This window comes from Leucoraja erinacea, chromosome 13 (assembly GCF_028641065.1).
Source record: "Leucoraja erinacea ecotype New England chromosome 13, Leri_hhj_1, whole genome shotgun sequence".
NCBI classification, from domain to species: domain Eukaryota; kingdom Metazoa; phylum Chordata; class Chondrichthyes; order Rajiformes; family Rajidae; genus Leucoraja; species Leucoraja erinaceus.
In genome coordinates this window covers 9,173,315-9,192,511 of record NC_073389.1, presented here as the reverse complement: position 1 = coordinate 9,192,511, position 19,197 = coordinate 9,173,315, and the positions used below count along the sequence as shown (strand labels likewise).

At 45.7% G+C, this 19,197-nt stretch overlaps 1 protein-coding gene across 5 annotated transcripts in view; it reads left to right on the top strand.

Moving 5' to 3' along the window:
• frmpd4 (FERM and PDZ domain containing 4) overlaps positions 1-19,197 on the top strand; it is a 574,431-nt gene that overhangs the window by 154,167 nt on the left and 401,067 nt on the right. The window contains exon 1 of one of the 5 annotated variants that reach the window (XM_055644405.1): positions 11,073-12,673. The exons of the other annotated variants lie outside the window; for them this stretch is intronic. The gene's annotated coding sequence lies outside the window, so the exon portion shown is untranslated. Of the gene's footprint in view, positions 1-11,072; positions 12,674-19,197 lie in introns of those variants that run through there. 5 annotated transcript variants of the gene reach the window in all.

The window sequence follows — 19,197 nt, the reverse complement described above, 5'->3', positions numbered from 1 at the left end:
TAGAATGATGACACCTCTGGGCAGCATTGTGAGGAGCCAGACTCGTCAGCAGCAGGAGGTCAGAAAGTGACAAACCCAGCGATTGGCAGCCCACTCTATTGATCCAGTGACCTACTCATTGGAAATAAAAGTAAATAGCAGTGGTAACTAAATTGACAAGTACTTTTCCACATTGCTGGAGTTGGGGCCAATGTTGTTATTGAACTAGAGCAGAGCTTCTTAAACTATTTCAGACATTCACCCTTGAGTCTTTATCACAAGATGTCATTTACCCTCGACTGAATTTTCTGAGGGTTTGTTTGTAATTTTCGTCTTATTCGCCCTTGTGTATAATTTTATATACAATTTATTTTGGCACACGAGCAAATCGCATAAATTAACTCATTTCTTAAGTGTTTGTTTTATTCAACTTTATGAACATCCTAAAAATATGTAAAGAAACCGCAGATAGAGAAAAAAAACATCAAATTTCCAGCTGCCCTGCAATTAAAACCAATAAGAGCTTACTGACCAATTTAATGGCAATGCCTTTTTTTAAGCATAGAAACAAATATAAATATCTGAATAAATTAAGTCATTCACTCCTCTAGTTTAATTCACCCCAAAATAATTTCATTCACCCTTGGGTGAACTATTCACCAGTTTAAGAAGAACTGGACTAGAGGCATTAGATTCTGAAGTGCTGATTATCTGCCTGGTGCCATAGTCTTTGATTTGTGTGGCACTCTCTAAAGTTTTTTTTTATATCACCTATGGTGAATTGAATTGCGTGGAGTTTAGCTCCTGGGAAAGTAAAAGGCCTGTCCCACGAGCATGCGACCTGCATGCGGCAAGCGCGACCAAACCGGAAGCGGGGGCCGCGCGGAGGTCGAGTGAGTGACGTGAAGTTCAAGCGTGACGAACGGCGTCAAGACGCTGCGTACTGCGTCGAGACGCTGTGTACGCCGTTGAGGCGACTGTGGGCCGGCGGGCCGTTGCTGCGTGGAACTTTTGAACACGGTCAGTTTTTTATAGCCCCTCGCGATGTCGGGACCAGCTCCGCACAACTCCATATGGCTCCGCCGATCAAAGTGGGACCGGCCCCGCGAGGCCGTATGGCTCAAGCGACCACGTTAGGTCGCGCTTGCCACATGGAGTCGCATGCTCGTGGGACAGGCCCTTAAGGGTTTCAAATCCTTCACCCTCTAGCACTGTGGAGTGAAGATGGAACTAGATCTCCACAAGGACTGAAGCTGTCACTCCTACCAATGGTATAATTGACTTAATGGGTCTGCTGCACGTAGATTGAGTTAGGATGAGGTCAAGTAAATTGTTCCTTAAGCTGCACAAACAGCCGCAGACACTGTGACCACTGTGTCCTTCAAGACGTGGTCAATGGCAGTGCTCTCAAGCCACTGTCATTGATGGCCATTGAGGTCCCCCATCTTGAGTACATTTTGTGCCTCTTCCACCCTCAATGTTTCTTCTGTAATTTTGATTCTGTGAGTGTGACTATACCAGTTTGTCGCTGTACTAGTTTGTGGGCCAACTCTTCCAATTTAGACACCAGTCCCTGTATATATACGATACCATACGATATTACTTTACTGTCAGAGCAAGTCTGAAATTTGTTTTGCATCGCAGCAGCTCCATTTACAGCATCACAGAAAAGACAAAAGAGATGAGAGAAGACAAGCATTAAGACATCAACACAGGACCCAAAAATACATACATTCAACAACATAACATTACAATAACATGGGAGATTCACTTTGCAATAACAAGTGAGATTCACTTTGCAAGTTTCAGAGTCTTTACCTCTGCCGAGGACAGGTGGCCTGTCTAAATTTACTCTTTGTCTATTTTGCTACATCAATGATACAAGGTGTTGCTTGCTGGACCAGTTCAGAGTCATTAAACATAGGGTGGGTCTGGAATCATATGCAAAGATGGCTAATTTCCTTCTGAGAAGGGCATTGATGAGCCAAATGATGAATGCGACGATAAAATATCATTCATTGAAATGGGCATTAACCATTGTGGTTATTTTAAAAGTTATCATTACTATGAATAGTTTTTGTTCTTGGTTTAGTTTAGTCTATTGCCACATTGTGCAAGGTGCAGTGAAAAGCTTTTGTTGCAAGCTAACCAGCCAGCGGAGAGACAATACAGGATTATAAATCTGAGGAAAGACATTGTTGCCATAGAGGGATTACAGACAAGGTTCACCAGACTGATTCCTGGGATGTCAGGACTTTCATATGAAGAAAGACTGGATAGACTCGGCTTGTACTCGCTAGAATTTAGAAGATTGAGGGGGGATCTTATAGAAACGTACAAAATTCTTAAGGGGTTGGACAGGCTAGATGCAGGAAGATTGTTCCCGATGTTGGGGAAGTCCAGGACAAGGGGTCACAGTTTAAGGATAAAGGGGAAATCCTTTAGGACCGAGATGAGAAAAAACTTTTTTCACACAGAGAGTGGTGAATCTCTGGAACTCTCTGCCACAGAGGGTAGTCGAGGCCAGTTCATTGGCTATATTTAAGAGGGAGTTAGATGTGGCCTTTGTGGCTAAGGGGATCAGAGGGTATGGAGAGAAGGCAGGTACGGGATACTGAGTTGGATGATCAGCCATGATCATATTGAATGGCGGTGCAGGATCGAATGGCCTACTCCTGCACCTATTTTCTATGTTTCTATGTCTATAATCGAGCCATTGACAGTGTACAGATATATGATAAGTGAATAATCAAATTCCAAGATCCAAATTCCTGGTTATTAACTGAATTTAGGTTGTACTGTGGAATTTGAACTCTGGTCTATGGGTTCTTAGTCTAGACTTCTGATTACCAGCGTGGTGATTTAACTGCTGCACAACCCTTTTAAATGATAACGGATATGTTCTGTTCACAAAACAACAGGGCAAGTCCAGTCTCTGCTAATCACATTCGATCACCAGCATTGAGATATCTCTTCAACAAAGACGTATCTGCAGCAAAGGACTTTTAGACTATTGTGCCTGAAGTAAACTTCAGGCACCAAGTTATATTAACATTTTCACTCACATATTCATCACTTCTCCTGCCTCCATCCACCTGCATGAGGGATAATTAACCTACCGACCACCACATCTATGGGATGGGTAGGAAGGAACTGCAGATGCAGGCTTACAGCGAAGATATACACAAAATGCTGGAGTAACTCAGCGGGACAGGTAGCATCTCTGGAGAGAAGGAATGGATGATGTTGTGGGTCGAGACCCTTCTTCAAAGATTTGGGAGCAGAGTACCCAGAGGAAACCCACATGGAGAATGTGTAAACTCCACATAGACAGCACTCAAGGTCATGACTGAACCTGTACTGTAATGCAGCAATGGATCCCCTGTCTAGATAAATTACTAAAACCAAATTAGTGTATTACATATTTTTTCCCTTTGAGGTATCTTCAAAAACTCTGAAAGGTGTGACATAAATGCAGCTTGCCTTTGATGTAACTAAAAACAAATGATGTGACCATCCAACAGACAAAAATGTCAGCATGTGCTCAATGGGTGGATCCAATTTAATCATTCTGAATTAATTGCTCTGACTTTATTTGCCAAGAAGTTTTAATCCATGATCTATTCTGTCATTCTGTCTATTTTGATCTATTCTGTCATTGCTCTATTGGAAGCCAACCGTGGCTACGACTGATAATAAAATAATCTTGTGGCCAGCATGGACGGATAATAAAGAGTTGGAGCAAACATGGAATCTGGTCACTTTGAGCAGCAGTATACATCTGGTCATATTTAAAAGATTAGCATCAAATAGTGAATTCTTAACGGCATTTCTCTGCATGTGCCTCATGCAACAGATCTGTACATCTTTACACAATACCAGGTTGGATAATATAGTAGGTAACATTGATGTTTTGAAGATATAATCATTCCGTTGCTATTTTAAACATTCAATTCATATTTGGATATCTTAGATTTACATTTGAATATCTTGTATTAATTCTGTAAACTGTGACACAAATGTTCTTGGATAAGGAAGAGTGCTCATGTGTGCAAATGGAATGAAATTATCCTCACAATTTACTCCTGTGTGTATATTAAATATCCAACTAAAATAAACCATCCAAAAATAATCATTTGTGCTAGATTTTAGAGGCGTTTTATTAATATAATGTAATTTTGTAAATCCATTACTTGCATGTCAAAATCCAGATTTTTAGAAGCAGGAACTGTTGCACTAATGATTCAATTCAATGACCTGATGACACTTTATGGTCACATGTACGCAGGTAGAGTGAAATGCTTTGTTTTGCAACCCGACAAAATCATTAAGCAGGGAGTACACAAGTGTTGACACTTTCTGACAAAGTTATCAAAGTTCACCGAACAGTCTATCTTCTACCTACCGCTGCATGTGTCAACAGACGGTCCTCGCTGGGTCCCCCTTTATTCATGATGGCCCCCCGCCAGGTTCCCCCCAGTTTTCTCGACGGCTCCCCAAGCCGGGTCCCACTTCATTCTCGGCGCCTCCCCCTAATGAGTACTCCCTTCCTTCTCTGGGGTCACCCCACCGGGTACCTCTCGATGGCCCTCCTCGCTCTCAGCAGTCCATCTTGTTCTCAGTGGGCCCCCAGCTCTTGACGGGCCACCTCCCTCTTAATGGTCCATCTACAATCTATACCAGTAACTAACTGTATTGTGAGCTGTTTTGGGCCTCATATCTGAGGAAAGATGTGCTGGCATTAGAGAGGGTCCAGAGGAGGTCCACGTGAATGATCCCAGGAATGATTGGATTAAAATATCATGAGCGTTTGATGGCCTATACTCACTGGAGTTTAGAAGGATGAGGGGGGACCTTATTGAAACTTACCAAATAGTGAAAGGCCTGGGTAGGGTAGATGTGGAGAGGATGTTTCAACTTGTGGGAGAGTCTAGGACCAGAGGGCGTAGCCACAGAATTAAAGGATGCACTTTTACAAAGGCGATGAGAAGGAATTTCTTAGGCAGATGGTGGTGAATCTGTGAAGTTCATTTCCACAGATAATAATAATAATAATGGATGGGATTTATATAGCGCCTTTCTGGATACTCAAGGTGCTTGATGACAGTGGAGGTCAAGATGACAGTGGAGGTCAAGTCAATGGGTGTTTTTAAGGTGGAGGGTGAGAGATTCCTAATCAGTAAGTGTGTTGGAGGTAATGGGGAAAAGGCAGGAGAATGGGGTTGAGAGGAAAAGATATATCAGCAATGATTGAATGGCGGAGTAGACTCGATGGGCCGAATATTTCTGCTCCTATCGCTAATGACCTTATGAACTCCCCTCAGCCTCTAATGTTCCAGAGTATAAAATCAATGTTTATCCAAGCTCTCTTTATGGCTAATAACCTCTAATCTAAGGTGCATGTTGGTAAAAACTCTTCTGTATCATCTCCAAATGCATAACCAAACTTTTATAAAGCTGCAGCATGCCCTCCTGACTCTTCAACTCTGCCCCGACTAATGAAAGCAAGCATACCATATGTCCTCTGTACCAATCTATCTACTTCTGTTGTTGTTTTCAAGGTGCTATGAACTTGGATGCCCAAATCCCTCTGCACATCAATACTGTTAAGGGTACTCTCATTGATTGTGTACTTTCCTCTTTCATTTTACCTCCCCAAATGAGACACTTCACATTTGTGAAAATTAACCTGCATCTGCCATTTATAGTCATAGTCACAGCATGGAGACAGGTCCTTCGGCCCAACTTGCCCATCTACAGTGGTCCCACCTGCTTGCATTTGGCCCATATCACTCTAAACCTGTCCTATCCGTGCACCTGTCTAAACGTTGCATTAGAACCTGCCTCAACTATCTCCTCCAGCAGCTTGGTCCAGAGAGCCAACAACTACCAATTCTTGATTTCAATATGCCCGAGAATATTAGCATTTCCCACACCATCCTCCCTGTCCTTTTCCTTGGTGAATACTGATGCAAGTACTGGTTTTGTACCTCGCCTACATTTGAAAGAGCAAAAGCAAAGGCAAAGTTTGAAAACTCCGAAAATCCTTTTCTGTAAAGGTATTATGATTTTTAATCAATTTGCTGCCTATTTAGAGATGTGTTTCTTTCACATTACTGGTGATTTTGCCTGATTCTGGATTCAAACCTTCAGAAAGTCTATCCAAATAAAAAGTTCATGTGTAGATAAGAGCTGCAGATGTCGGTTTGCATCGAAGACACAAAATGCTGGAGTAACTCAGCGGGACAGGCAGCATCTCTGGAGAGAAGAAATGGGTGACGTTTCATGAATGGGAGACCCTTATTCAGTTTAGATTATTGTCACGTGTACCGAGGAACAGTGAAACGCTTTTGTTGTGTGTTATCCAGTCAGCAGAAAGACAATACATGATCACAATCGAGCGATTTACAGTGTATAGATACATGATAAGAGAATAACGTTTTAGTACAAGGTAAAGCCAGCAAGGATAGTCCAAGGGTCAGCAATGAGGTAGATAGTAGTTAGGCACTGCTCTCTGGTTGTGGTGGGATGATTCAGTTACCTGATAACAGCTGGGAATTCAGACTGAAGACTGGTGCTCCACCCAGAACATCACCCACTCCTTCTTTTAAAATATTCATCTTGTTTAAAGTGGAAACAAACAAAAAAAGCAGCACAGTCAATATGACTCCTGAATTAGAACAATCGTTAATTTACCATAACTTTATCAATCTATTGTTACTATTTCAATTCTGCCAAATAAGTTTTCAATTTTTGATGCAAATGCCAGATTTGCCCTTACAAAATGTCCTTATCACCTGCTCTGTCATTATGGATTAGTTCTAGTTTGACCCGTCCAATGATGAAGATGATCGATGAGAACATGCACCATATTCTGAATCGGTGCCCTGCAGGAAGTTGACTGTGTCTATGCATGAGAGCTGTAAGAGGGTCAAAGCCGGCAAGATTCAAATCATATTCAATCACATATGGAACAAAAGCTTCATTGAAAATATTTTTTTCCTTTGCCTCTGGCATTAATTCATTATTGAGGGAAAACATATGTTTTAAAGGCCATTAAACCAGGATTACGAATTATTGCTCACAGTTATTTGATTTAGTCTTTGTTTAGATTTTTCTCGCATGTTATTTCTTTCTTGTTTCATACCTAAGGTGAAAACATAGATACATTGAAAATAGGTGCAGGAGCAGGCCAGCACTGCCATTCAATGTGATCGTGGCTGATCATCCACAATCAGTACCCCGTTCCTGCCTTCTCCCCATATCCCTTGATTCCGCTAGCCTTAAGAGCCCTATCTAGCTCTATTTTGAATGCATCCAGTGAATCGGCATCCACTACCTTCTGAGGCAGAGAATTCCACAAATTCACAATTCTCTGGGTGAAAAAGGTTTTTCTCATCTCAGTACTAAATGGCCTACCCCTTATTCTTAAACTGTGGCCTCTGTTTCTGGACTCCCCCAACATCGGGAACATGTTTCCTGCATCTAGCGTGTCCAATCCTTTAATAATTTTATATGCACAATCACCTTTCTAGATGGCATGCATTACTATTTAGTTTTCTACATTTACCTCTGCTGCAGCCCTTGAGTAACTGAGTTTTAAAAAAAGTACTGCTCTCAAGTTTATCCTGCCCAGCTTGTAACCTTAGACACCTGTCTGCCCAAACGATAACAGTTCCAATCCCTGAAGAAGAGAACAAAGAACCCTGTGGCCTGTGGGAATATTCTCTAAAGTCTGACATTCGGTTCATTTATTTTTACACACGTCACACAACAATTAACATTAAACATGGAAACATGTTTTTAATTGTGCAGTGTTTTTATTCAGATTATGTTGTAGTTTTAGGTATGCTACATTGTCCACAGTGAGGTGCCATTGCCTCTTCCTGAATACTCTACGATGCAATATATGAAATCATAAGTTCATAAGTGATAGGAGTTAAATTAGGTCATTCAGCCCATAAAGACTACTCTGCCATTTAATCATGGCTGATCTAGGTCTCCCTCCTAACCCCATTCTCCTGCCTTCTCCCCATAACTTCTCCCCATAATTGTTTGTAGTTCTGTTTGTAGTTTGTTTGGTTGTTTGTTTGTTTGTCTTTTTGCACAAAGGCCGCGAGCATTGCCACTTTTCATTTCACTGCACATCTCGTATGTGTATGTGATTAATCAACTTGACTTGACTTAACCTCTGACACTTCTACTAATCAAGAATCTATCTATCTCTGCCTTAAATATATCCACTGAACTATATTCAGATTCAGATTCAATTTTAATTGTCATTGTCAGTGTACTGTACAGAGACAACGAAATGCATTTAGCATCTCCCTGGAAGAGCGACATAGCAAATGATTTGAATAAATAATAATAAGTGTCCGGGGGGTGGTGATTGGCAGTCACCGAGGTACGTTGTTGAGTAGAGTGACAGCCGCCGGGAAGAAGCTGTTCCTCGACCTGCTGGTTCGGCAACGGAGAGACCTGTAGCGCCTCCCGGATGGTAGGATGGTAAACAGTCCATGGTTGGGGTGAGAGCAGTCCTTGGCGATGCTGAGCGCCCTCCGCAGACAACGCTTGCTTTGGACAGACTCAATGGAGGGGAGCGAGGAACCGGTGATGCGTTGGGCAATTTTCACCACCCTCTGCAATGCCTTCCGGTCGGAGACAGAGCAGTTGCCATACCATACTGTGATGCAGTTGGTAAGGATGCTCTCGATGGTGCAGCGGTAGAAGTTCACCAGGATCTGAGGAGACAGATGGACCTTCTTCAGTCTCCTCAGGAAGAAGAGACGCTGTTGAGCCTTCTTGATCAGAGTTGAGGTAATGTGGGTCCAAGAGAGGTCATCAGAGATGTTGACTCCCAGAAACCTGAAGCTAGAAACACGTTCCACCTCCGTCCCGTTAATGTGGATGGGGTGTGCGTGCCGCCTCTGGACTTCCTGAAGTCTACAATGAGCTCCTTGGTCTTCTTGGAGTTAAGGGCCAGGTTGTTGTCAGCGCACCATGCTGCTAAGTGCTGGACCTCCTCCCTGTAGGCCAACTCATCGTTGTTGCTGATGAGGCCAATCACCGTTGTATCATCTGCATACTTGATGATGGTGTTAGTACCATGTACAGGTGTGCAGTCATAGGTGAAGAGGGAGTAGAGGAGGGGGCTCAGCACACAGCCCTGTGGAACGCCGGTGTTCAGGGTGAGGGTTGAAGAGGTGTGCTTGTCTAACCTAACAGACTGGGGTCTGTTGGTTAGAAAGTCCAGTATCCAGTTGCAGAGGGAGGGGTCGATGCCCAGGTTACCGAGTTTGGTGATCAGTTTTGATGGTATAATGGTGTTGAATGCTGAGCTGTAATCGATGAACAGCATTCTTACGTAAGTGTCTCTGTTGTCGAGGTGGGAGAGGGCGGAGTGAAGTGCCGTTGAGATGGCATCCTCCGTACTCCTGTTCTTGTGGTAGGCAAACTGATAGGGATCCAGTGTGGGGGGTAGGCAGCTTTTGAGGTGTGCCAGGACCAGCCTCTCGAAGCACTTGGTGATGATGGGGGTAAGTGCAACTGGGCGGAAGTCGTTGAGGCTTGCCGCAGTGGAGTGTTTTGGCACTGGCACGATGGAGGTGGTTTTAAGGCAAGTGGGGACAACTGCTTGGGCAAGTGACAGGTTGAAGATGTCAGTCCAGACGTCTGTCAGCTGCGCAGCACAGGCCCTGAGCACGCGCCCGGGGATGCCGTCAGGGCCAGCAGCTTTACGTGCATTAGTCCTACTCAGTGCCACATATACGTCATAGGGGGTGAGTGTGAGGGGTTGGTGATCGGCAGGTAGCACAGCCTTGATGGCTGTCTCTATATTGTCCCTGTCGAAGTGGCCATAGAAGTGATTAAGCTCCTCAAGGAAGGAGGCGTCGCTGGATGTGGGGGTGATGTTGGAGGGTCTGTAGTCCATGATGGCCTGGATGCCTTGCCACATGCGTCGGGGGTCGGAGTTGTTGTTGAAGTGCTCCTCAATCCTGAGCTTATGGCAGTGCTTGGCCTTCCTGATGCCCCTCTTCAGGTTAGCCCTGGATGAACTGTAGGCTCGAGCATCGCCTGACCTGAAAGCGATGTCCCGTGCTTTCAGCAGTAGCCTGACCTCGCTGTTCATCCATGGCTTCTGATTCGGGAATATGGTCACCTGTTTGAGGTTGTATCCTTCCGTGGCAAAGAATTCCACAGATTCACCCCCCTCTGATTAAATAAATTCCTCCTCATCTTTCTAAAGGAACATCCTTTAATTCTGAGGCTATGACCTCTATTCCTAGACTCTCCCACGTGGAAACATCCTCTCCACATCCACTCTGTCCAAGCCTTTCATTATTCTGTATGTTTCAATGAGGTCCCACCTCATTTTTCTAAACTCCAGCAAGTACAGCCCAGTGCTGTCAAATGCTCATGAGATCTTAACCCATTCAATTCCTGGCATTATTCTCGTAAACCTCCTCTGGACCCTATCTGGAGCCAGCACATCCCTCCTCAGATATGGTGCCCAAAATTGATCACAATATTCCAAATGTGGCCTGACCAGTGCCTTATGCAGCCTCGGCATTACATCCCTGTTTTTGTATACAAGCCCTCTTGAAATAAATGCGAGCTAGAAATCTACCAAAGTGTACAGTGCAGTGGATATTTTGCTGTACTTTACTGGGTGATATTCTTTTGCTGTTGAGAGAGTGCAGCATAGGATTACAAGGTTAATTCCTGGGGTGGCGGGACTGTTATATGCTGAGAGAATGGAGCGGCTGGGCTTGTACACTCTGGAGTTTAGAAGGATGAGAGGGCATCTCATTGAAACATTTAAGATTGTTAAGGGTTTGGACACGCTAGAGGCAGGAAACATGTTCCCGATGTTGGGGGAGTCCAGAACTAGGGGCCACAGTTTAAGAATAAGGAGTAAGCCATTTAGATCGGAGATGAGGAAACACTTTTTCTCACAGAGAGTGGCGAGTCTGTGGAATTCTGTGCCTCAGAGGGCGGTGGAGGCAGGTTCTCTGGATGCTTTCAAGAGAGAGCTAGATAGGGCTCTTAAAAATAGCAGTCAGGGGATATGGGGAGAAGGCAGGAACGGGTACTGATTGGGGATGATCAGCCATGATCACATTGAATGGTGGTGCTGACTCGAAGGGCTGAATGGCCTACTCCTGCACCTATTGTCTATTGATACTTATAGTAAGAATAAGTACATTGTATATTGTGGTTTGACTTTTCAATTGGGAAAACGCTGCTTTGTAATAACACCGATGTAATTATGAGTAGTGTGGCATTGATTGGACTCCAATAGTCAATTTGTAATGGAGCAACTTTTGAATAATGTGTGAACAATTATCTAATTTGAAATGTTGGGCAAGGAAAGATCAGCATAGGTCATAAACATGATGCTCGTGAACCAATACAGCAAAGTAAATTAAAATGGGATGTCCTGGCAAAAGATAACACAACAATTGCAAAAGAATAATGAAAGAGAAAAGTATGTTTTTCAGAAACAATGTACTTAGCCTTAATATGTTCCCGCTTAAACGAATAAGTAGCCAGGACATTTTTTTTTTTGTTTGATGATACAGTTACTCCCTTAAATAATAAATGATCACCGTAATTAATCATCTCGTTATCTATTTGGGTGCTGAAGAAAGATCAATAAATAAGCCATTAGGCATATTCCACGTTATAAGATCATTTCAATTGTAATGTCTAGTTGTAGAATGAGAGTGGATAACGACTAGCCGGGGGCAGAATGAAGTCGATCAATATAAACTGTATTCAGCAGACTAATGGCGAAAATATAGACTGATGAAGGACGAGCATACAATATCATTTTGACCGAGATGCTTAAATGCTTATTAATTCAAAACATACCATTTCTAAGAATAAAAGGACTTTTGTAAATTGCAGTTTTCAGTTGTAAATCTCCTCAAGTTATTTTCCGGGTCTTTATTAAAATATAGCCAGGGTTTGAATTACAGTTCAGCAAGGATCACGGACACTTCTGCTCAGATTTCCGATGAACGCATCCAATTCTCTGGAGAGACCTGTTTATTTATTGAAGCCGGTCTCATTCAGACAAACCGCGTCCGGGGATTTGACCAGGTGGAGAGAGGAATAGGTTAAGCCTTCTCGTTTCGGCCCATGCACTCACCCCCACCCTTCACACCGCTGCCTCGCACTGCCCACCCCTCCCACCATCCCACCGAGAGAGGTAACGCCTTCCATGCAAACCGTTCCCAACCAGCCACCAACATCGGACGAAAAGTCTCAGTCGTCCGGGTTATGTTGTGGACACGGTTGTGTCACAGCTTGTGTTTCATCGCTGTGCGTGAGGCGTGACCGTGAGAGGCGCCTCACAGATACACAGTGGGATCGCACGACACTCGTCTAATGTTGATTGTTCCAGTACTTGCAAAAGTCCACACTCCAAGCCGCTTGCTGCTCTGATGCGCTTCTGAACAAACATCGCCCGGCGCGGCTCCGTGCACAGAATGGACACGAATCCATCAGGCGGCGTTGCCAGTAATCGGATTCACTCCGGGGACTAAACGGTGAACTTCAGGGGAGCGTCGATACGGCGCTGCCTTCAAAACACAAACAAAGTTAATGGCGTGCGCTGTGTACGCCAAGGAATTTTAAACTGACATTTCATTGTAGCGTCCCTTTGTAAGAGAAAGGCTGCGAGACAAAGGTAAGACCTTTATGCCATTCCTTCACACAAGGATTGGAGCCAACGTTGCTCAACCTGAAACGTTTATTGCGACCTTTTTGTGATATTTCCGCGAACCATCAGGTGTCATTTGAATTGAAGATAAAATGAAGTGGCTCAAATTCCAACGAGTTGCCTGAGCGGCAGATGTTATTTCAGTGGGCGCTGGGGAATGTAGCTGCTAGCCAGAAAAGTTGAAAGTGATTCTTTGTGCGTGTTTTATACATGACATTTGCCTCCCTCCGGTCTCAGTGACCGCAGGGAATGAGCTGGAGCGGGGAGAGGTCGTTTGAAACAACGCATCGTTGCAGGCAGGGCGCTCTCGGACCGTGTGGCATGACATGCATGCGTCTGCCTGTCCTTTGGAAATCAAACGCTTGTCCGGGCTCCCTGCCAGTTGCTGGATCCCAGTGGGAGGACTCATGGCCCGGGCACACACTCATCTAGAGAAGGGTCTGAGGAAGTACAGGAAGCAACTGCAGGTGCTGCTTTAAACAAAAAAAGCTGGAGTAACTCAGCGGGACATGCAGCGTCTCTGGAGAGACGTTTCGGGTGGAGACCCTTCATCAGACTGAGTCTCCGAGTCCTGTCCCGCTGAGTTACTCCAGCTTTTAGTGCTTATTTAAAGACAAACACCAGTTCCCCAACTCTCGCAGAGAAGCGATTTAATTGCAGGTACGGCACGGGTGGGGATCTGGGTTGAGACAAACCGTTTGTTTCCCCCAAACTGACGCATGGACCCAGTCTAACACCCGCTGTGTTGGCCACATGTGGTTTGGGAGAACGCGGGGCGTCAGCACTGAGTGGTGGGACGGGTGGGTGGAGAGAGGATGGCGTGGGTCGACGTGGGCTGGAGGGGATGGGAACTGTTACAGTGGTCGGTGTTGGGGAGATGAGGGCAGGGGATGGGAGAAGGGCTGTTACAGAACCTGTGCCGGACAGAGGGGCTGGGTCATTGTCGGCTGGAGTTGAGTAGAGGGCGGGGGTTTGAGTGCTAAGGTGAGCAGCTGAGCATGGGGCCGAGGGAGGGGTGGGGGGTGTCAGGAGGGTACGGGGACAGTTGTTAGGACGGCTGCGATAGAGAGAGGGAGGGAGTGGGGAGTGGAATGGGTCGGTGGGGGCTGGCGCTGGGGTAGAGGGATGGAGGGGTGAGGGGAGTGGCTGGGATTAAGTAAGGAGGCTGGCGATGGGGTGGGGAAAGGAGCAGGGGAAGAGCTGCTATGGGACAGGGATGAAGGGAGGAGGGGTGGGGAGAAGGAGTGGACAGGGGCTTGAAATATGGTGTTGAAGGACGAGCATCAAATATAATTTTGACCGAGATGTTTCACTGCTTATTGATTAACAAAAAAATATATTCCGAGAATAAAAATACTTTTGTGAAGTGCAGCTATTTATCTGGGAATGAGTTTGGGAAGACTCTTGTTGGGAGAGGGTGGTGAGAAGTGGGTGTGGGAGCGAGAGTGGTGAGAGGGACTTAGTGTCTATAATTTGGATTGACTTTCTCGTGGCTCCATGTGAAATGAAAATCCTATTTTGCCATTCGTATGAACATATTCTGTAAAATCGATATTCTGCCCATCACGCGACTTCTTTCCAGACAGTGAAGCTGGAGTAGATGTGGTTTAATTTCCCTCGGTAACTAATCGCCTTTACTCCTGGAAAGAGGCCAGTTTTATTTACCGGTAACATCTCGATTACATGCTGCGAGGACTTGGGCTCTTAGCCCATAGAAACAAAGACAATAGGTCCATTCGGCCATTGGAGCCAGCACCGCCATTCAATATTATCATGGCTGATCATCCCAGAATCAATGCCCCGTTCCTGCTTTCCCCCCATATCCCTTGATTCAGTCAGCCTTATTGCAAACAATGTGCTGGAGGAACTCAGTGGGTCGGGCAGCATCTGTGGAGGGGCAGCATCTGTGGAGGGGCGCTGAGTGATCCACTGAGGTTTTTTTTCTGCTCAAGATTCCTGTTTCTGCAGCCTCTTGTAGCTTCGATCACGGTGGCGCAGCGGTAGAGTTGCCGGGTTCGATCCTGACTGCGGGTGCTTATCTGTTTGTACGTTCTCCCAGTGACCTGCGCGGGTCTTTCTCCGGGTGCTCTGGTTTCCACCCGACAGGTTTGTAGGCTAATTGGCTTGGTTCTCTTGTGTGTGACTAGCATAGGGGGGTTGCACGCAAGGTCACTGGGTCATAGGGCTCGACGCACGAAGCCGCTAAATCCAACTGGAAGACATCTGGTTGTGTTCAAGAAGGGACTGCAGATGCTGGAAAATCGAAGGTACACAAAACTGCTGGAGAAACTCAGCGGGTGCAGCAGCATCTATGGAGCGAAGGAAATAGGCAACGTTTCGGGCCGAAACCCTTCTTCAGTCTGACTATTTCCTTCTTTCCATAGATGCTGCTGCACCCGCTGAGTTTCTCCAGCAATTTTGTGTACCTTGGAAGACATCTGGCACTTCCGGTATATGTTATCAATGCTAGAAACGCGTACTTTTCTACTTGTTAAAAACCGCCAAAATGTTGAATTTTTGCGCTGAAAAAAAATTGTGGGAGTCGGGGTAAGTGTGAGAGACATGTACCCAACTTCAGAATTCCAAACGTGAAACGAAATGAAGGTATAGAGAAGCGAGAACTGAAGGGGCTACAGCAGCTAAAGTGCTTGGTAAACATTAAAAATATTGGGAATGATCGCGTTTGTTCACTGCATTTCATCAACAGTAAGGCATTATTTGTGTTTTTTCTCGATTCCGTTGGTATCTAAAAATTCTCAGAAGTGATAAATCTGGCTGTAAATTTTTCTTCAGATGCGTTTTCATTTTGTATGTAAAAACCCACGAGAACCATGGGCGATTAAAAAAAATTACAGCCAGATTTATCACTTCTAAGACTTTTTAGATGCCAAAGGGATCAAGAAAAAACAGAAAGAATGCCTTGCTGTTGATGAAATGCAGTGAGCAAACGGCCAATGTTCGCCAAGCACTCTGGCTGTTGTTGCCACTTCTGCTCTCGCTTCTATCTACCGTCATTTCTCCTCACTTTTGGAATTCTGAAGTAGGCTAAATGTCTCACACGCTTATCCCGATTTCCATAATTATTTACAGCCAAACATTGACAATTTCAGCGGGTTTTTAACGGGCCCGCTACGCTGGAAACAATGGTAAGTGCCTACCTGCAGTTCATCGTGTGTACTCCATTTGGTGTACTGTAGCAACAGTACGGGTCATGGGTCGTGACCCGGCTGCCGTGAAACCTCCCTATAGTGTTTCAGTTTCCGCATAGTCAGTCTAAACTAAACGTATCTAAACAAAACTAAACATCACGGAGTTTGTGGAACAATTTAATACAATAAGTTTAGATGTGAGAGCACCACATACGGAGGTGGAATGATAGACAGGCTGGGGAGGAGTGGAGAGGAATAACCGGGGTTTCAGAGACGACCCGAGCTGCCTCTGCAGAAATGCACTGGAGAATGGGGTAGGATATAGGTTGGAAAAGGGAATTTCCCTTTGTAACCTTTACTCCAGGAGAAAGCCCAGCTTGCTTTGCCGGTAACATTTCGATTTGGAAAATTGGTAAAGGAAGGAGAGGGAATGGGGGCTGGAGCGGACATGGGTGTAGAGAAGAGTTGATTAGGGAGGGGTGGGCTGAGAGTCAGGTTGGAGATGGAGTGGATGCTGGATGTAGTGCCGGATTTGGTGAATCTCTGGAACTCTCTGCCACAGAGAGTAGTTGAGGCCAGTTCATTGGCTATATTTAAGAGGGAGTTAGATGTGGCCCTTGTGGCTAAGGGGATCAGAGGGTATGGAGAGAAGGCAGGTACGGGATACTGAGTTGGATGATCAGCCATGATCATATTGAATGGCGGTGCAGGCTCGAAGGGCCGAATGGCCTACTCCTGCACCTAATTTCTATGTTTCTATGTTTCTATTTACGTATAAGCTAAACAAGCTATAGCTTAGGGCCCCCCACTTTCTAGGGGCCCCCCCGAAAAAATTGATGGGCCTCGAAGTCTAGGGGGGCCGCCGGCCAAGGCAGAACACCTACCGTTCAACTCTGGGCGGCCCCCCTCTCTATCTCTCTCTCTCCATCTCCCCCCGCTATCCGTGTCCGGGCCGCCGAGCTCCGCTCGCTCCTCATCCGCCGGCACGGCAGGCCGCCTTGCACATGCGCACAACCACGGCCAGCACATCATCGGCTGCCCTGCGCATGCGCACTGCAACGGCAACTGGTCGGCGCTGGGCACTTTCTCCCTCGCTTTGAATTTGGGAGATTTGGCCGCCATGGCTGTCCGGTCGTTGGGGGCCTCACAAGTGGAACAGCTTAGGGCCCCTCTTCATCTAAATCCGGCACTGGCTGGGTGGGAGAGGAGTGGTAGTGGTGGTCAGTTGGGATGGACACTCGATGTTATTGGAGGCTTTGACACCAGATTAACACCCCCACTGCCGCCTCTTCCACTGGGGAGGCTCTTAAAGTGGCCCCTTGACACAACGGGCAGGGTCATAAGTGCTCCGCTCTCTCGGTGGTTCAGAGGTTTCTGCCTATTAATGCGAGCTGAAGGGGGAGCAGATTGTTGGGATGGCTCCTCTGTCACCAAAGGCCCAGGGGGAATTTTTAGAGCATCTACTGGAGTGAAGCAGCATCACGCCTGGCAGAGGGAAAGGAGGCAGAGGACTAGGCGCAGCCAAGAGAAACCACAAAGTGCTTCGAGATAACATCCAGGGGGGCATCACCAAACCAGCCACCCTCCGCCTGGCTCGGTGTGGCGGGGTCAAGTGGATCTCGGGTCTGGTCTATGAGGTGACCTGCGGAGTGCTGAAGGTGTTACTGGAAACTGTGGTCATTTATACCGAGCAGGCCAAGCGTAAGACGGCGACTGCCTTGGATGCGGTGTACGCTCTGAAACGCTAGGGCCGCACACTCTATGAAGATCTACCTCTTCCAATACAAGTTCCAGCGCGGATCCCGTGAACGGCTTGTGAGACTGCAGCAGATTTCCGCCCCCGGGCGTTGAACATGTCCAGTGTCGTCCACTTCACGTTCTCCTTGCTCCTCTCCGAGTTGTCCTAGATCTCCTCCCTCCGGGCTGTGGCACCTTTGCTGCTGACTGATATAAATGAACATGAAATGTCCCCTGGCCTATTCGCGGGCAATGTACTGAGAACTCCTGGTAGTGTGCAATTGGAAACCCTGGTCATGGCCTTTTACTAACTAATGGTGAAGGAGACTAATAGTGGCCCTAGAAACATATTTCAATGCGATGTGATCAAAATGTGTTGGACTGAAAACACGTGGCATGCTTGGCATTATACTACTGCCGATGTGTAAATATATATGGATCTTACTCGTATGCTGGTAATGTAACTTAGAAAGTACCTAACACAGAGGTCCAGGGCGTTCACTAAATACTCTTCACAGCAGGTCCCATGACACCAACATTCTGAAAACTGGTGCTCGGATAGTTGGGAGTTCCTAATATAGAATCAAGAGTGTTTTATTGTCATGTGTCCCAGATAGGACAATGAAATGCTTGCTTGCTGCCGCACAACAGAATGTGTAAACATAGTACATAGCGGGAGAAGAAACAAAGTTCGGTGTGTGTATATGCACATGGACACAAATTCAATCTCAATAAATAACAATTATAATATAGTGCAATAATAATGAGTCTGTTGCAGTTCTGAGCTTATTTGTTGTCGTGTTTAGCGGGAGAAGCTGTTCCTGAACCTGGACGTTGCAGTTTTCAGGCTCCTGTACCTTCTTTGCAATGGCAATGGTGAAATGAGTGTGTGGCAAGGATGGTATGGGTCTTTGATGATGTTGGCAGCCTTTTTGAGGCAGGGACTACGACAGATCCCTTCGACGGTGGGGAGGTCAAAGCCGGTGATGGACTGGGCAGCGGTCACAACTTTCTGCAGCCTTTTCCGCTTCTGGACGTTCAAGTTGCCGAACCAAGCCATGATGCAACCAGTCAGTATGCTCTCTACTGTGCACCTGTAAAAGTTCAGGAGAATCCTCTTTGACATACCTAATCTCTGTAATCTTCTCAGTTGCTGGTAGAGTCGCTGATGTGCCTTCTTTATAATTGCATCAGTGTGCTGGGTGCAGGAAAGATCTTCGGAAATATGCATGCCCAAGAATTTGAAGTTTTTGACCCTCTCCACCATCGTCCCATTGATATAAACATGATTGTGGGTCCTCATCCTTCTCCTACCAAAGTCCACAATCAGTTCCTTGGTTTTACGGATGTTGATAGCCAGGTTGTTGTGCTGGCACCATCTATGCAGGGTTTTTCTGATTATAAGTGGTGGGCTACAGAGTTGCATAACCTTTTGCATATAGTTTTGCATATTTTTTATTCATTTGTTCTATATCTCTCTATGTCACCGTCTATATCCCTCGTTTCCCTTTCCTTTTGTGTCTATCTTCGGTTTAAACGGCATCTGCAGTTCCTTCCTGCACGAGAGAGAACAAGTTGGTTTTAAGTTGCAGAGAGTTTGGATTT